Source organism: Myotis daubentonii, chromosome 2, assembly GCF_963259705.1.
Source record: "Myotis daubentonii chromosome 2, mMyoDau2.1, whole genome shotgun sequence".
Lineage (NCBI taxonomy): Eukaryota > Metazoa > Chordata > Mammalia > Chiroptera > Vespertilionidae > Myotis > Myotis daubentonii.
Window position 1 is genome coordinate 112058887 of NC_081841.1, and position 8106 is coordinate 112066992.

Consider the following 8106-nt stretch of genomic DNA (forward strand, 5'->3'; position numbering starts at 1 on the left):
TGGATGACAATACCATTACTTCCTTTTAAGAGTTACCTTATATAGCAAAGGAACCACCAAACTCAAATAGCACAGCAAGCTGGTTTGAGATAAATTGTCTTTTTGTTGAGCAGTAAAATGTATCAGAAAAGTTAGCTGAAGAATAAAACAGCTCTTTTCTAATACTTTCTCTGTGGTATTCCAGAAACTGGCACTGAAAATAATTTGAGGAGCTTATGAAACCTTACAAAAGTAAGAAGCCCTGATGTTTGTTGATGAACAAATCCCACCCTGATTTTTTAAAATATATTTTTATTGATTTCAGAGAGGAAGGGAGAGCGAGAGAGAGATAGAAACATCGATGATAAGAATCATTGATTGGCTTCCTCTTGTATGCCCACTACTGGGGATTGAGCTTGCAACTCGGGCATGTGCCCTGACTGGAATCAAACCTGAGACCCTTCAATCCGCAGGCAGATGCTCTATCCACTGAGCCAAACTGGATAGGGCCCACCCTGATTTCTTGAGGATGTTTCCTGGTTTCTTTCCTCTACAATCAGCCAAAAATTGCTGTGTAACAAATTACCTGAAACTGCCTGACCAGCGTAGCTCAGTGGTTGAGCGTGGACCTAAGAACGGGGGCTGGAGGAGAGGCCGGGAGGGTGTCACGGTTTGATTCCCAGTCAGGGCACATGCCTGGGTTGTGGGCATGACCCTTAATGTGGGACATGCAAGAAGCAGCCAATCAATGATTCTCCATCATTATTGATGTTTCTATCTCTTTCTCCCTCTCCCTTCTTCTCTGAAATCAATAAAAAATATTTTTTTTTAAAATTTACCCAAAACCTAGCTGCATAAAACAATAAATGTTTATTTTCTCACATTTTCTAAGGGTCAGGAATCCAAGCATGGCTTAGGTGGTGATTCTGGCTCAGAGTTACTCATTAGGTTGTAGTCAGGATGTGAGCTGGGTTATAGTCTAATCATATAAGTGACATCCCATCATTTTTGTCCCTTTTGTGAATGAAGGATTGGAGGCCAAGGAAGGTAAGTTAATTTACCTAATTGCTTCCATCTTGTCCTTGCAGACCTGCCCTGATCATTTTCTGGAGACTGTTCTGCAGGGTAGGGATAAACTTTCTGGAGTTTGACATAGATTCGCTGTGCTCTGACTTGCTGGCTTAAGTCAGAAAACTCAATTACTATTACCAGGCAGTGTGGTAGAGTGGAAAGGGCAGGTGCTTTAGATTCAGACAGCAATGGGTCTAAATACAGGCTTTACCATTTCTTACCTGTGTGACCTTTGTTACTTCACTTATAAATAGGGGATAAGCATAGCCAATGGACACAGACACTAGGGGGGTGAGGGCATTTGTTGGGGGGTGGGAGTGGCGGGGAGAAGTCAATAGGGCAAAAAGGAGACATATGTAATACTTTAAACAATAAAGAATTAAAAATAAATAAATAAAAAATGACGAGGCATCACCTCACACCTGTCAGAATGGCTACCGTCAACGAATCAACAAATGACAAGTGCTGGTGAGGATATGGAGAAAGGAAACCCTAGTACACTGTAGTCATTATGGATAACAGTATGGAGTTTCCTCAAAAAATTAAATATGGAACTGCCTTTGAACCAGTGATCCCACTTCTAAGAATATATCTTAAGAAACCTGAAATACCAATAAAAAAGAATATATGCACCTCTATGTTCATAGCACCACAATTTACAATAGCTAAGATCTGGAAAGAGCCTAAGTGCCCGTCAGTAGATGAGTGGATAAATAAGCTGTGGTACATTTACACCATGGAATACTATGTAGCAATAAAAAAGAAGTATCTCTTACCCTTTGAGACAGCAAGGAGGGACCTAGAGAGAAACATGTTAAGTTAAATAAGTTAGTCAGAGAAAGACAAATATCACATGATCTTACTCATATGTGGAATCTAAGTAACAAAATAAACTGATGAATGAGTGGATCCAGATACATGGAAGGATGGAACAGAGTGTGGAATCTTGGAGGGAAAGTGGGGGAAGGTGGGTGTTTGGGAGGTAATCAACCAAGGACTTTGTATGCTTATGGACCTTGTATGCCCCTAGACACAGACAATGGGGCAGTGAGGGGGGGGGGTTGAGGGGTGCAGGGTGGAGAGGGTCAATGAGGGAAAAGAGGGAACATATGTAATACTTTCAACAATAAAGAATTATTAAAGAGCAAAAAGAAATCAAAGAAATACAATTTACTTTAAAGAAAATGTAAGAAAGTAGTGGTACAGGATTGGGTCACTGAAATCATTGGATAAAGGAGTTTCAGGGAGGGAGTGGTCAAAAGTGCCAGTGTTGAGTACATGTCACGGAAATGAGAATCATTCATGATATGAAAGCTGAAAGTGATATCCTATCTAATAAAAGAGAAATATGGTAATTAGCATACGACCGCTACCCTTCCCATTGGCTAATCAGCAAGATATGCAAATTAACTGCCAGCCAAGGTGGCGGCCGGCAGCCAGGCAGCTTAAACTGAACATGAGGCTTGCTTGCTTCAGTGACGGAGGACTGCAACGTTCCCCACCTGCCTTGCCGGCCTCTTAGCCTGCAGTTTAAGAAACATTGTAACAAATATAGAAGCTAAACAAAACCCCAGAAACCAGCTTTCAGCGAGCCGGGATCTCGGAGCTGGAGTTATACATTGTTTCAATTATAGAACCTAAACAAACCAGATACCTGCTTTCAGCAGCAGAGAGAGGCTTCAGAGCTGGAGCCAGAGCTAAAGCTGGCCCAGAATAAAAAAAAGAAAAGAAGGAGCAGTTGGGAGCTTCAGTCACCCGTGAGCCTGAAAAGAGCCCTCAGCCCCTCACCCAGACTGGGGACCCCAGTGGGGACCCCCACCGTGAAGGGTGTGTGACCAGCTGCAAACAGCCATTACCCCCTCATCCAGGCTGGCCAAGCATCCCAGTGGGGACCCCCACCCTGATCTAGGACACCCTTCAGGGCAAACCAGCCAGCCCCCACCCGTGCACCAGGCCTCTGTCCTATATAGTAAAAGGGTAATATGCCTCCCAGCAACGGGATCAGCGTGACAGTGGGCAGCGCCCAAACCCCCTGATCGCCCTGCGGCTCTGTGTGTGACAGGGTGCGGCGCCCCAACCCCCTGATCGGCCCTGCTCTGTGTGTGACAGGGTGCAGCGCCCCAACCCCCCCACCCCACAGGCCCTTCTCTATGTGTGATGGGGTAGAGCCATAACCTCCCCATCAGCCCTGCCCTGAGTGTGACAGTGGCAGCGTCCCAACCCCCTGATCGGCCCTGCTCTGTGGGTGACAGGGGGTGGTGCCCCAACTCCCCTATCTGCCCTACTCTGTGAGTGACAGGGGGGAGCTCCTCAACCCCCTGATGGGCCCTGCTCTGTGCGTGACAAGGGGCAGCGCCCCAACCCCCTGATTGGCCCTGCTCTGTGCGTGACAGGGAGCGGCGCCGCAACCTCCCCATCGACCCTGCTCTGAGCCCGACCAGGGGCTGCACCTAGGGATTGGGCCTGCCCTCTGCCACCCGGGAGCAGGCCTAAGCCAGCAGGTCGTTATCTCCCGAGGGGTCCCAGACTGCGAGAGGGCACAGGCTGGGCTGAGGGACACCCCCCCCCCGAGTGCACAAATCTTTGTGCACTGGGCCTCTAGTTTTGTATAATAAAAGGCTAATATGCAAATAGACCAAATGGCAGAACAACCGAACAACTGGTCTCTATAATGTGCACTGCCCACCAGGAGGTGTGTGTGGAACATGGTGGGTGTCAGCTGTGGTGGGATGGTGGAGCAGGTGAGCGGGGCCACCAGACCAAGGCGGGCTGCTGGTCGCTGCCTGCCGGAGCAGAGCGAGCCTCTGGTGGTTACGGAAAATTCTTTGCTCCTGTGCACCACGATCCTCCCCGCTTCCCCCAGCACTCACACCTGCTGCCAGCACCGGCCCCACTCGCACCCACTACCAGCGCTGGAGCCACCACTCGCACCCACTGCCAGTGCAGGTTACACTCGCACCCGCAGCTAGCGCCGGAGCTGCCGCTCACACCTGCTGCCAGTGCCCAGCACTGGTCCCAATTGCTTGGCGCCATCAGCGAATGCGATATGCAGCTGCCAGCCCTGATTGCCCCTGAGGGCTTCTCCACCTTCCCCTGCTCTTGAGGGGTGATCAAGGCAGCAGTCGCCGCTTGCACCCACTGACGGCACTGCCCCCACTCCCACCTGCTGCTGGTACCAGCCCCAATTGCTCAGTGCCATCAGCGGGTACAAGCAGGGCCACCAACCCTCTGCCTGGGAGCAGTGGTGGGAGCAGGGGCTTCCATCAGACAGGGGACTGGGGGCCGCAGAGGGAGGGGCCAGGTGGAGGCACAGAGGATGGGCCAAGACCCGCCCCTGTGCCTTTCGGCCCACAGTTTCTTTCAAGGTGCATGAATTCATACACTTGGACCGGCGTAGTTCTAAAATAAGGCTCTGATTTCATAATGTTGTGTTATGTACAGGCACACACTCTGCACTGGACTATTTTATCTGCCCACATCTCTTTAACAAGGTCAATCAAGCATGATAAGGAGATTTTCACTTGGGATTGTTCTGGAAACAGGGTGGCTAATACATTGGTCACCAGCCTTCTCTGCCATCATCTCAGATCCCTTGAGCTCTTTCAACCTGCCATTCAGGTGGCTGGAAAAGAATGCAAGCCAAAACCCAACTGTCCAACAAGAAAGCCTTTAATGAAAGATTAGAATCATCTAATGAAAGCTTCAGTTCTTCACTTTAACTGAAAATGGTATTAGAATCAATGGAATTTAAACAGGTCCTAAGAAGCACTGAGAGTTCTATTTCCCACTTATTAAGATAACAGAATATCACCCTACAAGGGCAGTTGAAGACTACTGAATTTTTAAGTAAATTTATATCAGGACACTGGCTGATATATCTTATTCTACTCAGTTATCTTTGTGCAGAATTCAGACATACCTTTTGTTTGTCGGGCAGACCCCCACCTAGCCTTCCATTACCCAGTTAAGGATTCTTTCTGACTAATGTAAAGCATGCCCAGGACCTCTGACTTGTACTTCATTATGGTGACTCTTCACCTTTCCCATTTCAAACTCAGGTGTAGAATCTCCAAGTCTTCAAGTCATGTGTCTTTTCAAAAAAAATTTTTTTTAATTGATTATAGAGAGAAAGGAAAGGAGAGGGAGAGAGAAACATTGATCAGTTGCCTTCTACACACCCACAACCTGGGTGTGTGCCCTGATTGGGAATCAAACTGTGCACAGAAGGGTGCTCCAACCAACTGATCCACACAGGCCAGGGAAAATCCGTATGTCTTTATGTTATCTTACCATCTGTATTGTTTACACCATCCCCTATAATATGAACTAGTGCAGCCACTCCTTCTTAGCCCATTTATTTTATTCAACATTTATTGAGATCTTGCTATGGGACCAGTACTGTTCTAGTTGAAGGTGAACAATAATCAAATACTTATGTAGTTTGTCAGATGGTTATAAATGATATGAAAAAATAATAAGCAAGTATAAGGGAATGGAGAGTAAGACGATGCTGGAGCTATTTTAGAGAGAGGGGTCAGAGAATGAGGTAACATTTGAGCCAAGGCTCTAGCAAAGTGGAGGATCCAGACACGGAATATGTACACTCTGATTAGGTTATAAACTGCTAAAAAAAGGGGGGGGGTGTTATTCATTTCACATCTCTCAAAACATCTACTGCTCTGTCTTGCACTAAGTAGTTTCTCAGTAAATACTAGGGGAACAGTTATTTGGGAGTGGGGAAGGGACCTATTCCCTGTTACAGTGGACTAAAAACATGTGTTGCACAGAAACTTTCTTTAGAGGGAACTTTATTATAATTAGATATACTCAGTATTTTTATATAGGACATGAATGATCATGGATTTGAAAACATTTCATTATATTTTAATACAGAACTCTTCTTTGTAGCAATAATTATTATAATAAAATTTTAGCTATTGAATTATCGTTATTAGTTAGAATTTTGTACATTTTATTACATACTAGAGGGCCAGCACATTTGTGCACGGTTCGGGTCCCTAGGCCTAGCCTGGCCTCCGTCGAATAGCCTCTGTTGCCCTGTGATGCTACGTGAAGCTCCCTGCCCCAGGATGCTCCTCGGTCTCCCCCCTCCCCCTGGCCCCTGGACTGCTCTGCGAGGCTCCCCCCACCCCACCATGCTCCACAAAATTCCCTCTGCCCCACAACTGCTCTGTGAAACTCCCCCCACCCCGCAACTACTCCGCAAGGCTCCCCGACCCTTAAACTGCTCTGTGAAACTCCCCCCACCCTGCCACTGCTCCGCGAAACTCCCCCACCCCCCGACTGCTTTGTGAAACTCACTGCCGCCCAGTGACTGCTCTGCTAAGCTTGCTGCTGCCTGCAAAGCCCACCGCTGCCGCCACTCAACAGTCCCCAGTGCCGCCCCAACCACCACCCCTGCCATCATGGCGTGCGGCTCAGGGGCCAGGGGAGGGGCGGCGACCAAGAGGTGCTCCATGCACTTCATAGTGACCAGTCATTCGTTCAGTCATTTTGGTCATGACGGCACCTGGCTTTTATATATTAGGATAAATTCCGTTAAATTTTTCTGTCTTTCTTATAAAAATAATTATTTCAAATAGGCAATACATTTATAACATTTAAAAATCAGAAAGTATAAATAGGTACACAGTTTAAAATCTTCCTTTCCACTGCCCAGTTCCCACCCTCACTCCTAACACATACACTGCTATTACTGGTATCTTGTATCCCTCCAGAGTTTCATTATCTACACTAATAAAATACAAACATGCAAATTGACCGTACCTTCGCTACACCTTAAGCCACACCCACCGGCCAATAAGAGCAACTATATGCAAATTAACCCAACCAAGATGGCAGCCAGCAGCCATGGAGCTGGAGCGAGCAGGAGGCTTGGTTGTCCCAATGATGGAGGAAGCCAAGCTTCCTGGCTGGCTCTGAGCTCCACTCAAAGCAACAAAGTTTCAATTATAGAAGGTAAATAAACCCCAGATACCTGCTTTCAGGTGGCCGTGGCTGCAGAGCTGGAGCAAGCAGGAGGCTTCCCTCCTGCCTGTCCTGGCCAGCTCTGAGCTCCACTCCAGGCTACAAATTTTCAATTATAGAAGGTAAATAAATACCAGAATAAAAAAGAAAAAGAAAAAAAGGAGAGGCTGGGAGCTTCCGTCACCGGGGTTGGGCAGCTTGGCCAGCCTGAAAATGGCTCTCAGCCCCTCACCCAGATTGGCCAGGCACTTCAGTGGGGACCTCCCACCCTAAAGGGGGTGTGGTCAGCCTGAAAACAGCCATCAGCCCCTCACCCAGGCTGGCCAAACCTCCACGGGGTGAGGGTCCCCACTGGGGGGGTGCTTGACCAGCCTACAAACAGCCATCAGCCCCTCACCCAGGCTGGCCAGGCACCCCAGTGGGAACGCCCACCCTGAAAGGGCTGTGGCCAGTCTGCAAACAGCCATCAGCCCTTCACCCATGCTGACCAGGCACCCCAGCAGAACCCCCACCCTGATCTGGGACACCCTTCAGGGCAAACCAGCCAGCCCCCACCCATGCACCAGCCCTCTATCCTATATAATAAAGGGGTAATATGTAAATTGACCCTAACAGCAGAACGACTGGGAATGACTGGTCACTATGACACACACTGACCACCAGGGGCCAGATGCTCAATGCAGGAGCTGCCCCCTGGTGGTCAGTGCGCTGCTGGCAGGTGGACATCCCCCGAGGGCTGCTGGGTTGCCAGAGGGATGTCTGACTGCCAGCTTGGGCCCAATCCCCCAGGGAGTGGGCCTAAGCCAGCAGGTGGACATCCTCCGAGGGGATCCAGACTGCAAGAGGGCATAGGCCGGGCTGAGGGACCTCCCGAGTGCACAAATTTTTGTGCACCAGGCCTCTAGTGAGACCCTCGATAAATCTAGTGAGAACCTCGAGGACCACCTAGAAATTAAGCATACACTGACTGAAATAAAGAATAATATACAGAGATCCAACAGCAGACTAGAGGATCCCAAGAATCAAGTCAAAGATTTGAAATACGAAGAAGCAAAAAACACGCAACTG